This window comes from Echeneis naucrates, chromosome 13 (genome assembly GCF_900963305.1).
Source record: "Echeneis naucrates chromosome 13, fEcheNa1.1, whole genome shotgun sequence".
Taxonomy (NCBI): Eukaryota; Metazoa; Chordata; class Actinopteri; order Carangiformes; family Echeneidae; genus Echeneis; species Echeneis naucrates.
The window spans coordinates 21,974,958-21,995,261 of record NC_042523.1 but is presented as its reverse complement, the minus strand read 5'-3'; the positions used below and the strand labels follow the sequence as shown (position 1 = coordinate 21,995,261).

At 43.9% G+C, this 20,304-nt stretch overlaps 1 pseudogene; it reads right to left on the bottom strand.

The window, feature by feature from the left end:
• LOC115052527 (calsyntenin-2-like) overlaps positions 1 to 12,988 on the bottom strand; it is a 188,165-nt pseudogene extending 175,177 nt beyond the window's left edge.
• Between the last annotated feature and the right edge of the window lie 7,316 nt (positions 12,989 to 20,304).

Here is a 20,304-nt window from a genome sequence, read left to right as displayed (position 1 = left end):
GGAAGAAGTTGGTATTCGAGATAATTATTTGCGCCGTCGTTCGTCGTCCAAACGCAGCAAACTGTAGCGAAGCAGCTCAGGGATAATTGGAGCAACACCTACCGAAAACTGATCTGTTATAGTTCATTAGAATCCAACCCACGCAACTCAATTATACTGTAGAGCTCATGTAACTGAATGTTGGGCTGAGGATGAAATTAAGGATTCATTTGATTGATACTATATTAATTCATGAAATCCAGGGGTCGGTTTTAATAAATGGCTTTTACAGTCAAGTGGAACAAGAGCTGGTCCCACGACAGACGCAGCCAACCGGGTGTGAAGGCTGAGAGAGGCATGCTTGCATTTCGGACTACGGTATTGTCGACAATGTTTTCTCCTTGATTCTTCTCCATGTTGATACACTTGTGAGCGAAGTTTGGTCAGATCTGGATTGGTCTGACTCTTTCACTCGAGCGGTGCTGCTTTGTCCATCGATTCTCATTCATCAGCTTTTATAGTGACTCACTTCTCCTCGTCAGACGCTTCTGTGGGCTCAGATGGCGACGCCGCAGAGTGTCTCGTTCAAAGGCCGAGCTATCAGCTGCTTTTACAGACAATATCCCTGGGCTCAGCCATGTATTTTTCTGATTTCACAGAGAGGAAAGGTCTGTCTGTCTTTATTCTGTCACTACAATAAAATCAGAGAGAAATGGAAAATCTGATTATTCAAGTATTAGAAGAGGTACAAAAAAAAAAAAAGTCCATCATTACTGCTCAAAGGATGAGCATAATTCATTATCAGCTAAAGAGAGAAAGTTCAAACCAGCTGTAGAACAACCCAAACACGTGTGCATAGACCCTGTTGAATTTTTCTTTTAGTTGCTGTGGATTCATTTGTTTTTATCTGTAAAACCCAGAGAACTTCTATTCAATGTTCACTTCATGTTTCCTTTTCTTTTTGGAGGGGGATTGGTTGTATTCTTTAATGCAGTTCTAGGTGAAGGTTAACTTTGGCCTTACTCTAAGATGATCATTAAAAATATATTGCTTTGGGCTGCATTTGTAGCATTAACACTCATGTACTCGATGACGCCGTTCAGAGGTCCAACTCACATTGTTAGTTCATTGGCATCCAAGCAAAGTTGTTATTGAGTTGAACCAAAACCAAATAAGAATCAAACTACATCAATAAAAATTTGTGCCGCCCTGATAATAAAGCCTGCATTTAATAGAGACAGCCATCTTTATCCTCACCAATATATGAATTCTCACATCGCTTTGTGCCGGTAGTATCAGCACAGCTCACTAGATTTTCAAACTGATGGTTATGAATCAAAGGTAACATCTCCATTAATTTTCACTCCATTTGCAGACAGTTCAAACTTTCAATAGAATGTAATGAATAGGTAAAAAAGGTAATAGAATGGCCTTCCCAGAAGAGCGCTGCATGTTAATCACCATCAAATTTCACATTAATGCTCGGCTGTTCAGGTATTTTAATTTTGACCATGTCCAATATTGCAATATTGGGGGAGGATAAAACTCCACCCCTCCTCCCACTTCCCTCTCAACAGCTACCATGATAGTGACCTTGAGCAAAGGAGCAACAGCTCAACTACACCCATGGAGATTCACAGTGAGCAATACTCAGCTGTGCTCAGCTTTGTAAATATTAACCACGCTGGTGGTGGAAATAATGAATGTCTTGCCTGGATAAATAAAAGAAGAAAAACACACAGAGATCTTATTTAAGTGTATGTGCAGAAAAACAAAAGCAAAAATCTTATGAAGAGACATCACAGTGTTTCCCAGAACAGCCCTGTCATATTACTTCAATGTCATCTCTTTTTTAAATATTAAAAGCTTCTGCGTGTAGTCATTTGTGTTGCTCTTAAGAACATATTTTTCATGAACTCATGCTTCATGTCATGAAGACGGTGCTGAAATATGTCCCTGCTCTCTGGTGGGTGTCACTGTTTATCCCCCCCCCATTTGGCCTTTTACTCTTTTCACCATCTGTCACTGAGAGATGTACACAAAGCTTTAGTACGGGCAGCTCTTCCCTAACCCTTCAAACGGCGGGAGTTTACCAACATTTACACTTGAGAACAACAATAACAAAACTACACATAAATGGATCACTTGGGCTGTTGGCATAATCTACAGATAAATGGCACCTTAAAATGCTCCATGCAGTAAAAAATTACTATTACTGAGAGCTGATTTGATGGACTGCAGTGAACGTCTCTGTGCAGCGTGCTTGTCATGCATCAGGAGGAGGCCTCTGGTCTCAGAGTGCTCCCTGGCCGAGAGCTCGGTGTGGGGCTCCTCCGCTCTCAGAGACAGATGTTAGGGCTGAGCTTGGTCGTCCACTCTCACCATAATGAGAACTCAAGGGGGCCCAGATCGACGCACGCACACACAAGAGCTTGGACATGCCAAAATCGCCATACCTGTCTTTCCATGTGCACACATGAGCAAGCAAACACACAGTCTCACACACACACACGCCCTGCGTCCAACTCAACATGAGAACCCAATAGCAAGCGAGGCAGGAAGTGGTGAGCGAGCCACGGGTGGGTTCATGATTTAATAATGATCTGCTGCTTAGAAAAATGAATGACCTTCACAGAAACACACACATATGCACGCATCCATGTTAACATGCAGTGTATCCAAGTGACAAGATATCCAGATCAAGGATATGGAAAGTTAAAGGGTGTGTGTGTGTGTGTGTGTGAGAATAAATTTGGATTAAAATTTGTGTTTTTCAGATACACTTGTGGAAGTTGTCTTGTTAACATGTATGAGTTTACTGTACATCATCTGTAAACAAGAACAAACTAGAACATGATGCGTTCTTGTTTTCACTCATGTATGACAGATACATGATACATGACAGAGATTAGGAGTGCTCATGCAGTCTGTGCATGTGTGCCGGGCTGTTTTCATACGATACTGTGCATTTTATTGCTCAGCTTTTCTCTCAAGGGGATGCTCGGCCTTGAAAAAGCACCGGCAGCTTACTGGAGTCAACAAAAATCCACTCTGAGGGCAAAGCTTAAACGAAAATATGATTCAAATTTTTGTTTTTAAATGTACCTAAACTAGTGGAGAGTTTTTTTTTTTTGTTTTTTATAAAAGGACGAGCTTCACACAGTCTCAGGAAAAGAAGCAGATACTGAAAAAGAGAAAGATCCTGAGGGAAAGAGAGAACAATGTGATAAGGCCTGGCTAAGCCGATGCTGTAAGTAATTATCTCCACACTAATGCTACACCAGGTAAACCCAGCGGGAGTGCTGAAAAAGATGAGGACAAAGGATTTTTGATTTTTTGTAGATAAAAAAAAAAGGACAGAATGAATTTGACAGTATGATATTAACAGCTGAAAGATTATCCACAAGCAGAGCAGGAAGAGACACAGTGGGGAAGGTAAAATGGAGGGAGATAGACTAGAGGATGAAGAAGGGGGAGTGAAGGGATGCAAAGCTGTGGGAGGAGCAGGTACACAGTGACCCAGATCCTCCTCCCAGTAACACAGGGGGGCGACTGTCAGCTGCAGGACCAGAGCGAAGGATGAAGAGATCCAGGACACACATGTGAGCTAAAGCTGCAGCTACAGCCTGACAGCTTCAGCAAATCGCAATAAGCACGTCGGGGGGGCATGCAGGTCTGGAAAACAATCAGTTTCGTGGCCGACCGTGTACATTTTTTGCTAACTTTTGCAGCCTGTTGTGATTGAATATGAGCAGACGGATACAGCAGTTCGCTCCCTCACCCCTTTCTTTCTTGATGGGAAGCACCTTTTTCCCAAGACACACCGGGACAAATGAGGCCCTGAGCATGCCGTTAAAAATGAAACAAACCAGCAGAGAGTTCACATCCCTCAGGATTTGACCTAGACACAGGTAAAAAAAAATAACACACACACACACACCTACAGGCTACGCACATGTGTGGACATGCAATTACAGAGCCTGTGCAACAGCCACAGGGAACTGGAGTGCACCTTTAGGAAAGAGCTCACAATGTGTGTGTGTGTGTGTTAGTGGCCCAGTTACAGCAGAAGAGTAAAATTGCTGCATCCATGACAGGCCATATACACAAAGCTAGACCCACCTGTTTATTTCAAAAGCCCCACCTGTGTGTGTGTGTGTGTGTGTGTGCGTCTGTGTTTTCTTGTCTCCTAGTCTCTGTGCAGGGACAAACAATTGTAACAGATGTCTTAAAAGAAAGGCTACTATATTACATGGACATATTTCACATTCTGAGCCTTTCATAAGTCACAACAACACACACACACACACACAGTGCACACAATCCCCCATGAACTCATCACGAAGCCGCAGAGTTCATGGATCATTGTGCCTAGATTTCTATAGCAGGTTGGAAATATGACCGAACAGCCGGCGTGTGAGAATCGTTGGCCACAATTCAATACACTTCTGTTGGAGCGCTATTTATTTTTAGATGCTTTATGGAAGTTGGCTGGATGACCCCTGATGCTGGGGGGGGGGGTCATGGGCATGCACAGAGGGAGCACATATACACACCTAATTGTATATTCCTAATCAGTGCTCTGAGTTAAACGCCCCCGAGGGCTTGGTTTTAAAACTTTAAAGTCCCAAGCAGAGATTTTTGCGTGTCCTTGCTTTCATCTCTGTTTACTTCCAAGTAGTCACAACTGACAAATGAAAACTGCAATAATCATAATTTTGGTATTCTATACATGCAAGCTACTTGTTTACATCAGCCACAAAGCAACCACACCTGCATGCAAAGACTCAACGTGTCATGCCGATAGCAGTTAGTCTAGCACAATGCAAAGATGAGAGACCTGGGAAGCTTGTTTTTACTTTTCCAACCTTGCAGCCTTTAAACACAACAAATGCTGACTCAAATAAGATTACTTGAGTCACTTCATCAGTTGTAAACACTGCTGCCTTTGGAACCACAAAATGTTTTACCCAGCTCTTTGTCCACAGGTGCAACAGTCCTGCCAAAAATCATTAAGTAGACTGGAGTTTGGAGCGGATTTTCCCTTTAATGGTTAAACATACATTTCTAATTAAATGTTGCTGAATCATCACTGTCATGAAATAGGAGTTAACCATAGGGCCACTTTTTAACAGGCCTCCACCTTTACATTGTTTAAGGCATTATTCTCTTAAATGAGATATAACAGTGCAGAGAAACGGGAAATGATGGTGAGAGGGGTAATATCATGCAGGACTTGGCTGCTTTGAGCTTTTGCACCTGTGTGTTATGTGGCTTAACTACTAAAATATCAGCCTGCATCCAAAACCTTAAAATGCATCCAGGAAAAAACAAAAAAAAAAACTGTGAAAGGACTAAAGATGTCAGAGCATTTTTAAAGTAGCAGCTTAAGTTCCCTTCATGCCACACTACACAACAGCTAAAACAGCGCTGCTTAGCATCGTCATTGAAATGCTGCACATTTTCCCCAGCCGTGTTCGCCCGTCCATCTGTCACTCATCAATCACCGCTCAGCCTTATCATAACGGCGACAGGCTGTCAGGTCCCCGGTGCACGCTCACACGTCTCCGCCCCTCCGCTGCCCCACACCGGTGGTAATATGCTAATGCCCAGCTTTCAGCACAACGGACAGCTCTGCTGCCGCGTCTTGCTGAGCACCAAGGACAGCGACAGACGTTCGCATGTCTGCATGTGAAGAACTCGTCCGATTTCTTCAGTTTTCATTCAGAGTACATTCATTTCTAATCAGCAGCAGTGACAATGCTCCCAAAGCCTTTATGGTAATCAGCACACACACACACACACACACACACACACACACACATATATAAATAAACTTGATAATAGAGTCTGAAGTAAGTCTAAATGTTTTTGCTTTGGGAACGCACGATGATTCATATTTCAGTATGAAAAAGCAGGACAGAAATAATGTAGGTAAACAGGCAGACCTTGTCTCTAGCTGCTATCCATCATAACTGCTACAGAGGGGTGGCAGACTTTGTAGAAATCAGCTGGCAGGCTGGACTAACGCCAGGGGTGCTGACACGGGTACTGTAACTCTCGACAATAAATAGCACTAAATAACGTGGCTTTTATCAGGGCAGACATATCTGCTGGACCGCCTGCTGATGGAGCTTTAACTGCCAGAGAGCCCCGAGCCCTGCGAAGACGAGATGTGGGAAGGAAAATGTTTGCGCTGCTCATGATTCTCGATAAAAGCGTCCAACGGCGTGTGGTTATTTACTTTACTTGCAGGTGCGTGTACAGGAATGTGCAGGGTGTGTCCTGCAGGTATCGGCTCTGCCAGCTCCTGTTCAGCCTGTAAGTGGCCAGCATATGGGATGACAACTGTTGCCTTCATGGGGAAATGGACAGATTAATTGAAATTGAGCACAGACAGGAGAACAGACACACAAGTGATGAGCACTTAACACAACCATCGAGACTGAAATCACACACGGACCGCTCGTGTTGTGTGTAGCTGGCTTTCAGGGAACACAGAAAAATGAAGAAAGGTTCAAATAAATATTTGATTAATATGTGTGAACCGGCCACCCAGTACCTGTGGCTAACCATCAGCAGATACGTGCTGCAAACACTTTTTCAGTGGGGTTGTGCGCGCTGACTAACAATCCAGAGCGTGCGTTTTCCGCCTTGCAGTGGCTGAAGCAGGCGACCGATGCTCACGCAGGGATGACCTGAATACGGAGCCGTCCTTAGCAGCAGCACTGCAGTAGCCTCTAAGTGGCTTCCTAACACGCCGCGTTGCCAGCAAACTAGCAGCCCAGATGGTTAGAAAAAGGCAGGCAGACGCATCAGAGATGTTCATATTCGCAGCGAGCAGGGAAAAGAAGATGCAAAAGAAATAATGCTTCCCCATTTTGCCTCATTTTGTGATATTTTACCTGCTTACCTGGCAGAGCCTGACATTTTGCTGAATATTCTTATTAACTTAGCTGCTAAAAGCTGGATAAAAGGATTGATACCACTGATAATACTGGAGGGAAAAAGCTTTGCTATAGCTTGCCTGAGAACTGCCTATGATGCTCACTGATAGATTTACACATTACTTCTCCTGTCTAATGGGTTAAAAGGAGATTGTGTAAAGTGTAGGTTGAGGGCTGGCTGTTGGGTAATATTATGAAGGAGACCTATTGAATCTACTCGCTGAAGTAGTCTGATTAGTTCCCAAAAGGTTAAACTATTTATAATGTCGAACTCTTTAAATTACTCCAGCAGGTCACTCTCGGGTCAAAAGCTTAATAAAAGCATGAAGGCATGTGGAAAAAAAAAAAATAAATCTTTTACACATTTGAATAACTAAATGCCATATAAATCTTTTTTGCCCTCGCTTCTCGTCAGCTCAAACTGTGTAAATCCAGACAAGATATAAGAGTTATAGAGAAGATGGATGAATAGAGAACGAGTTTTGCAGAGAGAGGAAACAGCCAATATTCACAGCAAGCCAAGAGAACAAGTGAGTGTCTTTTGGATTAACCTGTTTTGTTTGATCATCTAAGTCCAGATATGAACGATGAACTTATGCTACAATCACACAAACCTTCTCACTGGACGCTTTGAGGTAATAACTGATCGAACCTCCTTTAGTTTCCACTAAACTTAAACTCCTCCAGCTGTTTGTTTGCTTTTTTGTTTTTTTAAGTCCTCTTATCTGAAAACCTCCTTTCAGGGAAAGTAACCACCAAACGAGATCGTCCATCAACAGTTTGTGGACTATGAACTGATGATCTTGCTCAGGGGTCTTCTAAAGTTCTTTTGGTGAGGCCAGATTCACATTAGCAGATGTTTCCTGTGAACACTAAAGCTGTTAAAGTGTCAGCTGGTACAATGTTTAAGTGGTGGAGTGTTTTTTACGAGCCAAAAAGGCTATAACCCACAAATCCATTTTGGTTTCATAGACTGGATGCAAAGTTTGACAACTGCTGACTCCAGCTGGCTGATATCAATAATTGATAATGTAGGTATGGACAATAACAACTGCATGGTCAGTTGTATTCGACTTTCAAGACAAAAAAATGGCCATGGAAAGCACGGAGCTCTCTGTAAGAAAGAATGCATTCAACTCGGAGTCCTCCATTTATCAAGTGTGACAATTTATGAGTCCCAGAGACATACATGTAGATCCACAAACTTCCCTCTACTCTAATTCTCTCCATCTTCCTCTTGTGATCATTTTCACTGGGGTAAGCCAGACCCAGCTGGTGGAGCGGGCCGCCTAACCCTTTGTTAAACATCAGTGTGTGCACGTCTCATTATACGTCCTCAGCTCGCACTGGAAAAAAAAAAAAACATTTAAAAATAACCTAACATAAAAAATGGAGGGGGAGTCCACTGGTGAGATTAGGCTGGCAGTAAGTGATTGAAAAACAGGAGCGAATTGATAAGAAAGGACTGAAGTGGAAGCATGAAAATCCTGGAGAGCTCTTCAGACTGTGTGTGTGTGTTGCATGTTCTGTAGGGCCAGTGAGAGCCAATCAGCAGGAGAACATGGTAAGAGTTTGCCAAGGCACTTTAAAACATCTAAAACTTGATTATGTTTGAGAAATGAGAACTCAGAGTGGCGCCGTGGCTGCAGCACACACACGGTTTTGGATTTAAGACAATTACTTCTGTGTTTAAATTCGCCATCCTGCCTTAGCTGCTCTGACATGTTCGAATAAGTTCTGCAAAGAATAAATACAGCATTCATTATTCAGTATTTGGACACTACAGTCTAATATATGTCTATTTACTATTAGATTTTGCATTGAATAGCTTTGTAGCTATTAGCTACTGATGGATACTTGTGGTGTTGAAAAGCTTTTCCTGAAGTTCAGGTTTAGTTTTTTGGGTTGTTCCAATTCTGATTTTGTGGCTATTCTTTTAATGTGCTGCCAGCATAACATGACTAAGCACTTTTATTTTATATTTTCATGAAGCACTTCACACATTGACGACTGATCACCAAAAACATTTGGATAGAGCAGATCTTTCTCCAGTTTTAAGCTAAAAGCTTAATTAATAAAATGCTCAGATGGGAAAACTGAGTGTGGGAGCGTCTCGATCTGCATTTCCAAAGCAGATACAGTGAAAGTGTGGAAGGATCTTTATTATTATCTTTTCCTTTCCATCGCAATCGACAAAGACTCCAAACAAGCTCTGCAGAAAACCACTCTGGCTATGTCTCTCTCACACGCTTTCTGTGTCTGTGCTGCCGTCTGAATATCTGCTTCCAAGTATGGTCAGCCATGACCACTCAAAGGCACCAAGAAAAAAAAGAAAGAAGAAGAAGAAGAAGTAGAGGGAGATGAAACACCCACACTGAGTGCAGTTCACCAAGATGCCAACTCCACTCCTTACACCCTGCTCTTCCTCCTTCCAATATCTACAAACACAATAGAGCTGGAAGAGACAAAAATACAGGCAGTGCAACAAAGGGAGTCAGATACTGTATACAGCAGGAAGACTGAGGAGGGCCGTGGTGGAATACCTCAGATCAGCACACTGCAATTAGATTTGATAATAGTATTCAGAGACAAGGATCCCTTTTCTTTTTCGCCTTTATGAGTTTGTTTGAAAGGAGAAAACAAAACGCCTACTCACTGCTACGCTACACTCATCTGATATCTAAAATTGAGGCGTCAAGGAAAGGATTGATTTCTCATTAGCAGTAAAAATATAAAACAAATAAAAGAGTGCTCAGCATGCTGTAAGGAGCTGTGTGACATTCTGCGGACGTCACATCAGTAGTCCCGGCATCGCAGGCATCCTTGTGTCTCCTCCCTGCCTGAAGACGACAGCTTAAACTTGTCCACCCTGCCTCTGTGCTTTGCCTCAGATGGCTGGGGAACAGGGCTGGGATCAGTGCCCTGGCACTTCTCTGTTGCTGCCGCCACTAAGCCCTCCTACTTGTCAAATGGTACAGAGCTGCACAGAGATCAGCAGTGCTTTGAAAAGAGAGGACAAAGCAAGCGTTTGTAAAAAAAAAAAAAAAAAAAAATCTGTGATGTTCCTCCATGTCGCTGAGCCCTGCCTCCTCTGGACGCACCAGGCCGGGCAGGATTTGTGCCGCATCCAGTGTGGCAGGCTCGTTGGAGGATTTATAGAGTGCTCCCATAATGCACTTCCTCCTTCTGAAGAGGGAGACATAAATCTGGCTCTTTTTTTTTTTTTGTCAACCTCACTTTTTTATTTGCTAATGGGATCCTCAAATGACTATCCTCTTGGCTTTCTTTATCCTTCATATTCAAAAGCAGCAGCTTTCACAGCCCATCGTGCATGCCGAAGCCTCACACCATAAATTAGACGACCTGTGTCAATTAATCCTGCAACTTCACAAAGAGACGTCAGGCTGGAGCTTGTTACCAAGAGGGCCCGTTCCCAAAGTCCTGCTTACTGTCGGGGAAAAAATGCACCGTGTGTTTATCTGGACATAATAAAGCAGCAAAAAGGTTTCACCAACAACGACACACACAGTGGGTAGCTGAATTAAAATACACTGTGCTGGTAATGAGCTATCTAAATTCAGAGTTCATATTACTTGGAATTACACAAAAGCAGGGCTCCGGGGCGGCATTGGCAAAAACTCTATAGCTTTTTCTGCTTCTCTGCCAAAAGATTCTCCCTGTTGAGCAGCGACACAGTCAGTCCTGAGGAAATCGTTTCAGCCTCAGCGTGTATCTGCGAATGCAATAATTCTTCTGTAAACGACATCACCTCCTCTCCCGTTCCTGCATACTAGGCTGTCAAAACGTTGGCGGCACTCTATCACTCTCCCTCCGCTTGTGCACGGACAGACACTTGCACACACAAACTCACACGTGTGTGCACACAGATGTTTGCGCTTGCATTAGCTGATTACTGACAACTTTGAAACACATACTTAGTAGATAGACACGCACACACACAAACACACAGTCTGAATGGATGACTCCAAGGCAACGATGATTAAAGGAAGTGGCACGTCCACGCTTTTCTTGGAATGAAACGGTGTTTAAACAGAAAATGACAGGGTTAGCAGCACTTCAAAGTTATCACTGAAACAGCTTGGCACATTGGTGCTACGGAGGCAGTTCTACAGCCATACTTGACATGAATGCACCATTTGACATATAAAAAAAAAAAAAAAGGAAGCAGCCAAACAGGAGAACCAGACCACACGAGGGGTGAAGGAATGGGAAACTGTGCAGGTTTGTGTTGTGTTCTGTTATGGGTTCTGGTGAAGGCGACGAGGGTCAGTGTAGACAGACAGACGGACACACAGGATGCTTTCCTTTTTTCACTGTGCAGTGGCCTCGGGGAATCAATTAGGACTATGGTGTTCCTGGTTTTTCCACCCCCATTGACTCAGCAGTAATTTGTTTACTTCACAGCCAAGCTCTGGATACAAGACGTAATGAATCACTTCGTAGAACGGAACAGAAAGCTACCCGGTTGGTTCCTGGTGTATTTCAAAAAGCATGTAAATTATCACATGAACATACATGAACAGGCTGCGACACAACAGCAGCAGCAGACAACAAACATCCTCTGCATGACTTTGTGAGCGTACAGAGATGTTTGGAGAACACTCATAGTTACCTCGTTTGTTTTTGGCAAGTATGTCCCATTAAAATGAAAGTGCACCATCCCTGGGCCAGGTCAGAGCCTGAAGCAGGTCCAGCCACACACACACACACACACACACACACACACACAAAGCAAAGCTTTCAGGAGCAGCCGGCCAACACGAGGACTCTTTCCTGTGTCAGGAGGCACAGTAAGGCGAACAGTTTATTAGACTAGTGTTGTCTCACAGCTTCCGGATGAAAATGTGTCACCTTGTTATTTCACTGCACGGCCCGTGGGGAGTATATAATAATAATAATAACAATAATAATAATAATAACTATAATAATAAATCCATTTTATGGGTACTCAAAGACCTAAGACCATGAGAACCTGTTGCCGCATTTTACTCGCTCGTCTCCGGCACATGCCAGGTGCATTGGAGAATTGAGCGGTCCCAGGTGCAGTGGTGATACTGGCAGACCTAAAATTAGCTCGTATTAAACGCCAGGCTGCCAACAGTGTGGCACACGTTTGTTACAGCTGGACATCATTATCATTGGTTTGTTGCTTCGGGGGGATTAAACGCCAGTGTTTTGGAATTTTAATGAAATAATTGCAGCTGTGAATGAAATTTGCCTGTTGATAAATGCAGCCAATCCTTCATTTTCTGCACATGTAAACAACGCTCAGTGTTTTCAGGGGGGCTCCATCAAAGTTTGCAAAAATGCTTGTTTAAATATGTTAAAGAGGAAACGTGCAGGAGCTGAACTTGTGATGGAGTGCGAACAGGTATGAACTGAAATGACACTTGCAGGTTTATTTCGTGCAGGATTTGCTGTGAGAGGGTGATTTCCGTGTGAAAAGACACTGGAACATAAATTGTCTCTTCATTTCAGGTTTTGACACATAAAAGACCTCACAGATGATCTGCCTCACTTTCCTCCCACCTGCCTTCACCTATCAATCACAGACAGACCTCAGCAGTGACCGACCGTCTCACACCAGCTAAGCATGCCATCAGCTCGCATTTCTCCTTCATCCGTCCAAAAAGGTGTCAGCAGCGTTGCAACATGGACTTCAAAAAACAAACATCAAGTCCCTAAATGGATTTGCAAGTGGTCACACATGAGACAAGCCCCCCCACCTCAAAAAAAAAAAAAAAAAAAAAAAAAAAAAAGGTCACAGGATGCACAACAGAAGCACAAGTCTCCACCTAGAACTGGTCTGGATGCCAAACAGAATAAAACAAACACACTGAAGTGCAGCCTCACACTGATTAAGATGGGGGGGGGGGGGGGTCGTTTTCTTTAGGAAAGAACCTCAGAAACACAGACTGAGCCTTCAGCAGTCAGTTGGACCATCCGGATCCGGATCTGATGGTCTTCATCCTCCTACCTTTGGTGTGAGCGGCGCTCCAGCCCAGAGCCAGCACGGCCAACACGCCGGCTATTCTCAGCATCTTCTCGGCGCAGATTGAGTCCGGAGGGCTGGAAGAAGAAGGACCACGGCGACCTCTCCCCTTCTCTCTCTCTCTCTCTCCCTCTCTCTCTCTCTCTCTCCCTCTCTCTCTCTCTCTCTCCGCCCTCTCCTCTCCGTCCTCTTCGGGCTGAGTGTGGAAACACTTCACTGATATCTGGGACAACACCGGCAGGCAGCGTGGAGTGGAGAGGACGCCGGGAACCCGCAACTGCGCCTCAGAGCACCGCACCGCACCGCAAGCTTTTCTTTCTCCCTCTTTTTTCCTCGTGTATGTGCGGGCGTGTGCGCGTGCACGGTTTCTGATGAGACGGGACCAAAGAGCAGTGCAACCCGGGACCAGACCCAGCGACGTCACAGAGAGGAGAGATGGAGCCAGGCGCTCTCTCTCTTCTCTCTCTCTCTCTCTCTCTCTCTCCTCTCTCTCTTCTCTCTCTCTCTCTCTTCTCTCTCTCTCTCTCTCTTCTCCTCTTCGTCTTCTCTCTCTACTCTTCTCCTCTACCTCTCTCTCTCCTCTTCTCTCATCTCTCTCTCTCCCATTCCTACTCTCTCTTCGCTCTCTTCCTCTCTTCTTTTCTCTCAATTCCTCTTCTCTCCTCCCCCCACCTCCCTTTTTCTCGCTCTCTCTCCCTCTCCCTCCCTCTCTATCTCTCTCTCTCCTCCGTCCTCCCTCCCTCTCCCTCCTCCTTCTCTCTCTCCCTCTCCCTCCCTCTCCTCCCCTCTCTTTCTCTCGCCCCCCTCCTCCCTCTCTCTCTCTAGCTCTCTCTCTCCCTCTCCCCCCCTCATCCCCCCTCTCTATCTCTCTCTCTCTCCTCCCTCCTCCTTCCTCCTTCTCTCTCTCTCTCCCTCTCCCCCCCTCATCCCCCCTCTCTATCGCTCTCTCTCTCCTCCCTCCTCCTTCCTCCTTCTCTCTCTCTCTCTCTCTCTCTCTCTCCCCCCTCGTCCTCCTCCCATCTCTGGAGCATCCCAGCCCACTCCAGCTCACCGTGAGCCTGCTGAGGACAGATACATAATGAAAACTGGAGTTTGAAAAAACAAACAAACAAACAAACACACCACAACTGATCACACCGTTTTTATTTAACTGTTAATTAAGTCCACAACCAAAAAAAAAATTAAAGCACAGCATGAAATACCTATTGAAGTGTCAGTGTTTATCAAAACACAGGCTGTGTTATGACATTAAGTGCACGGGGCGCATTGTGTCACCTTTCAGCGCGCACACGTGCACACACACACACACACGTTTTATTTTTTTTTCATTGATGAGATGCAATCTAATATTGTGTCTAACTGAAATTGTAGCACTAAATCATAAAAGTCTTTATTATTATTTCATTCATTTTTCTAGCTACTTAAATGATCTGAATTTCTTGCCATGATATTTTTGGACTAAAAGGTTTCAGTTACTTTAAGCCTGGAAACAATGACTTAAAACCTCATAGGAAAAATAGGCAACGGAAAAGGAAAGGCTAAGATATTTACCCTGGTATTAATCTTATCGCAAAGAGACTCTAGACATTTTTTTTTTTTTATTATTATTTCAAATATTGTCACCGTCCTCTCAAATATGCAATAAAAATTTGAAATCCCTGTACAACATGGCTCATTTTGCCAGAGAGAACAATTCCTGTGTTTCACAGACAAAAAAAGAAAAATACTCATTTTATTGTGTGTGAGTGTGCGTGTGCGTTTGTTGGTCCCAGCCAGTAGGATTAATAATAACTTTTTCAATTTTCCCGAGGAGCCTATCTCAAAGGAACTTTTCTCTTGGACTATCTCTTGGTGGTTAAGGATTATTCTAGGCAGCAGAGTGAAAAAATAAATAAATAAATATTGCCAGCGTTATCTACTGGGAGGAAAAAAATATAATACAAACAGATTACAATGTAAAGATTTGAATCCACACCGTCTAGTGATGAAATTAAATTTGGTCTTCTTTTCACTTGGAAATGACCTGAGTGGTTGTCGCCAACAAAGAGGCTCCCAAAGGAAATGAGCTGTGGTTCCTGGGACCATTAGTCACTTTAACTTGCTGACCATTACAATATTAGTTTAAATGTCCAATATTTCACACTTTTGGGGTGTTTTATTCACAGTTTTGATATCCATAGGAGGGACATTTCTGGTTTTATGAACCAAAAACCGTCCCTCAGGATTCTGTGTGGAGCTCAGCAGCTCAGAGAGACACAGCCTCTCTGCTGATTGGCTGGCTGTTGAATAAAAATTTCAGGCAAACACTCAAAGAAACAACGTTGTGCCAGGTTGGAATATGAGTTCGGCTTGGCGGGGAGCAGGGCCTGACTTGGGGCGACGTTTGCTTTGTTGTGACATCACAAAGTTAATAAAGTCCTGAGGCCTCATTTCAAGGGCCGGTGTGCATTTCACTGTGAAACTTTTAGCCAATCAATACACAACCAACATCTGCTTTCTAAAACAAAAATAAGTGAGTAAAACAAATACCTTTCCATTTACAATGTGGGACCTTTAATATTAACACAAGCTAATATATACACATCTTTGAATATCTTGTTCCCCATAATACAAAATCTTGCCTCCCCATTACTTCAAAACCGTTCAGGACACGTGGCGTAAGCTAATTTAGTCCTCAGGGGTTCACAGCTGAGCCACAGATACGCAATTACAGTCATTAATCAATGAAAAGAAATTTGGTAACATCGGAAAGCTGTGCATGAAATAACTAATCTTAATCCAGCAAGGCAAGTCACCTGTGGGTTCCACGGGTCGGGTTATTTTCTGAGTTTAATGTGACTGGGCTGCATCAGGCAAACAAACAACCATGTTTTCCTCATCAAGGTTATTTTCATTTTACAACCTTCTCTTGAATTCCCCGTCTGTTCTCTGGGTCTTGGACGCTTTTTCATTATTGACATACGTTATGTCGGCCAGACTACTGTAGCCCTGATCCCGGGAACAGAGAACTGCAAGCTGAGATACTGATGTGATCCCAGACTGGGGCCGGCCGTCAGCTCAGTGTCCAGCAGGAGAGAGGACCAAAAAAAATAAAAAATGAAAATTCTCTCATACTGTGAGTATTAGGCAATCTGACCTGGCTGACTAGTTTAATGTTCATTTCTATTTGTCTGCGGTTCGTATTTCACTTTTGGGAGCTGTTAGTGGCGCACGTTATAGGAGGCCATTTGCAGTGGAGGTTGTAAAATGATGATAGAAACAATAAGAAGAAGTGGAGGATATTAGTTTAAAATTGATGATAGCAGCGCACGGTAATAGACAGCGGTGAGAGCTGTCAGTTTGCTCCTCCCAGAACAAGTAAAGCATCAACAGGGATTTAGAGTTAGATGCTTTGCAAAGCACCCCTCACAGCGAGAGGAGTACAGCTTCCTTTTCGTGCTGAGGCACAAGTAATCCGGCATGCCATCGAGTCCATTGTGCGCTCGTAAAACAGAACGAACCAGATCAACTTTATGAGGAAAGTGCGATCATAAATTCATTGCTCTGTAATGAGGCAGATTTAATATATTTGCCTTCATATTGATTTTTTTGCTCGTCGAGCAAAATCTCAGGCCTGTCCCCAAGTTTTGCGCCGCATCCATTTATGACCCGCTGCTGCAGAGCACCGCCGGGCTAATGAGTCACCCCCAGTGCACCCAAGTGACATTTCAAATGGCGGAGCGTGTGCAGGTTTTTGTCTCCGAGCAGACTTAATCATTTCCAATCTAATGTATGCTACGTTGGAGCCACTTTGCAGAGATTTCCGAGGTACACAAAGCACACAGCAGAGCCACAAAACACACAATACTGACCGATCAAGCTAGCTCTTGGATACAACGAGGACGTCCATCGGATACAGCAAGTCATAACAAAGTTGAATGTGAATATTTCTGTCTGGTCAAATCTGCAGGCACGACATAGGTCAGGGAATGTGGTCGACATTAGAGGGTAGACACAAGTTCATATTCTGCACGTATCCACCCAGAATTGGATTTACTGACACACACTTCTTTTTTTTTTTTTTTTTTAGCTATGCAGGTCTGGGTGGAACTCCCTCTGTGCACAGCAAGTGTGACAGATAGAAAAGCACACTCATGCATCTTAATTTGATCATTTGGCGAACACATGGCGAGAATAGAAAAGTCATCTTCCTTCATTGCGGAAGCCAATGGTCCATTGTGTTGTTTGACGCATAATCATGGAGAAGTGAATTTCCTGTGTGCTTTCCTGACGCCAGGGTCCATTTGGATGTTTGAGCATTGGCTTTAGGGGGAACGCACTTAGCCATTTACAATGAAATCTAATATTTATTTCTCTCAGAGGAATACACTTGAGATTGTAGGGAAGGTCTAAGCCAGATGGCTCCCTGCTGCTGTTGCTGTCTGTCTCCTTCCTGTCCAATGCTGCTGCTGCTGCTGGACACAAGACAGCTCATCTTCCATCCTGTGCCTTTGGACAATCAGCCCACATCCTCCTCCTCCCCCTCCTCCTCCTATCTGTCCCTCACCTGAAAGACCATTTTAACTCCAGCAATCCCCGCCTTCTACGTTTCTATTCATCCCATCCTTCATGCCGACTGTCCGCCCAATGCCTCCATCTTCCACTCAGCTCGATACGTTGCTTAATCACTCCACTGTAACCACATTCAGATCTCTCCATCCCCCCTCTCCACCCTCGCTCCCCTGGTAGCTCTGTGACAGAGTGCAGTGCCTCTGCACGCTCCTACTGACAGCTGGCTCAGGCTGCAGGAGGAGGGAAGGGATAAGAGGAGGTAGAGAAAGAGATAGACCATCACCCCCCCCCCCCCGACAAGCTTTTTCCTGGGGAAGCGTTGGTGGCGCCTCTTTGATGCCTCCTACATCATGCAGAGGTCTGACGCTGAGAGAATGCCTTCTGGCCCCCGTTTTGCCTCGCCTCGTTGGCAGGAACTGGGCCAGAGGTTGCCATCTCTCAATCCCATTACTGAAAACTATGAAAGTAAATATTATTTCTTCTCTCCAGTCAGACAAAGAAAATATTTGTTGTTGTTTTCGTTGACGAAACTTAATTTTTGCTCTCCTCCCGGCTTCTCCCCAGTGAAAGCTCATCCATACAACGTAAACATACTGCTGCACATCCAAACATCAATTTAATTACATTAGAATACATCTCCCATATATCTGCATTGCAGAAGCTTGTTCTACCCTTTCTGACAACCCCACTAAGGACCACACTGTACCCTTTCTCACCCTTGCCACCTTCCTGCCTCACTCATACAGCAGCCCACATTGTCAAATCTCTACTCCACATCCAAGGTACATTTAAGCAGCAGCTAACAATCTCGTTCAGATACTATGTGATAAAGCTGAAATTCATGCTTCACAACTTTTACTAAGCCAGCCAGTTACTGTGTGGATTTCAGTTCGTCAGAGCACTCAGCAGGACTGACTGGATTACCTTTGGCCTTGAAGAAAAAGCCGCCCCTCGATTGTCGCGTTTGTCATTGTCTGAGTAACATTCTACTACACAAGCCCTCCACAGACTCACTGCCTTCCATTCAGTTCTGCACAGCTTGTTCTAAATTACACAATTCATGCATCAGCATGACAATCTTCATAGTAAAATTAACTATTTTCTGTCAAAGTCACATAATTATTACGAGGCGATGAAACACAGACTTCGAATTAACTATTGACAGCAGCAACGACTGCAGACCAGCCGTCCGCTGGGATTTGTTTTAGTTCATAAAATGATTTATTTTATTTATTTTTTTTAATTTTGCAGCAAGCTGTAAAATTAATCAGTCAAATCACAGAGGAACAATGAAGTCTGACAAATTAAAACGCACGCATTTCGCTGGCAGATAGCATAATTTAGCACAAAGACGTGCGAAAACAGCTAGCTCGGCGATGACGAATGAACCGGATGAAAATACAAAAAGGTCGCTGCCCTTTAGAACTTGTAATGCATTACAATTAATGCTAAGCTAAATTTAAGTTGTTGAAAGTGTCAACTTTGAATTAATACACATCCTTGAGATATGAATAATCTGCCTTTTTTTTTTGGGATAACCAGAAAACATTTTTAATCACAACTGTAGTCCAGCGATTGGGATTCATCCCTAATTAGGGGTTTTAATTGGAATCTCCACTCCAACATGAAAAAGCAAAAAAAAAAAAAACAAAAAAAAACCAATGTGCTTGTTAGAGCTTAGCAGCTTCCCGAATATTTCCGTCTGTGCAGATGATCTCAGGGTTTCTCTCTCTCTTCTGTCCATTCAGTGCTTCAGCGTTTGTCTTCTGTCCTTCACTCCTCTTTGCTCAGTCTTTCTTCTTTTTTTTTTTTTGGCTGTTTGTGCTGCCCGACTCTCCAGTCACCAAAGCTGCTGTTGTCTTTGAATAGCAGCCCCCCCTCTGGTCCAAGGCAGACTTGGCTGCTGCACAACAGGCTTGTTTGTGGTTCTTGGCAGGAATGCTTGCAAATCTGAATGTACCTGCTTCTGGCACATTTGTGGCTGGATTATAGCTGGGCCGGCCCTAAAAATGTGAATTTCACTAACTGACAGACTTACTCGTGAAGTAATTAAGTGTTCCACTAAGTTGTTTCTTTCGTTCAAATTGATTTGGCGGAAACGAGCAGTGTTTAACACCCAAAAACTTTCCAGACCCCTCAAATATCCTCCTGATGCGTCGGCCAGAGGAGCAGCAATTTTGAGTAGCTCCCGTCTGTTTGTTGTTTGAGTCGTGTTTTCAGTGCTTAAGAGTATATTTTTCTTCCCCCTGATGGACATCTTCTTCTAAAGTTGTGTACACGCGGGATGATTTGTTGGCTCTGAGCGGAACTGGTTACGGAGTCAGACATCGGATACTGATGGAGCTGTGGAAGCAGTTCAGAGGCTGCAGGGGATACAGCAGCCTCTCAGACAAAAACACCAAGAGAGTGGATTTAAAAAAAATCAAAAATAAAGCAGACTCAGTGACTGGTGAACAGGAGCACAGTCCACTGGCAGACAACCCCTGCAGCTACAGCAGTCGGAGCGATACCCACAGAAATAAGACTGCACATCCTCACTGCCAACGCAGCGTGATGGTGGAAAGTGCCATTTTAATATTAATTAACTTATTGTAATTGTTGTATTTCTGGGCTATTTCAATACCTCGATGCCACTACTGTCGCAGCGTAAGCGTGCTTGGTGTTTTTATGTTTTGCTGAGCTCCTGGACAGTTGAATGAATAAAGTACTATCTTATCTTAAATGCAGTTCACTTCCAGTAGAAGGCACTCACAATAATGCAGAAGCACGAGGCATGGAGTTTGGGCGGCTTCTCCCCTCACAGACACACCGTCT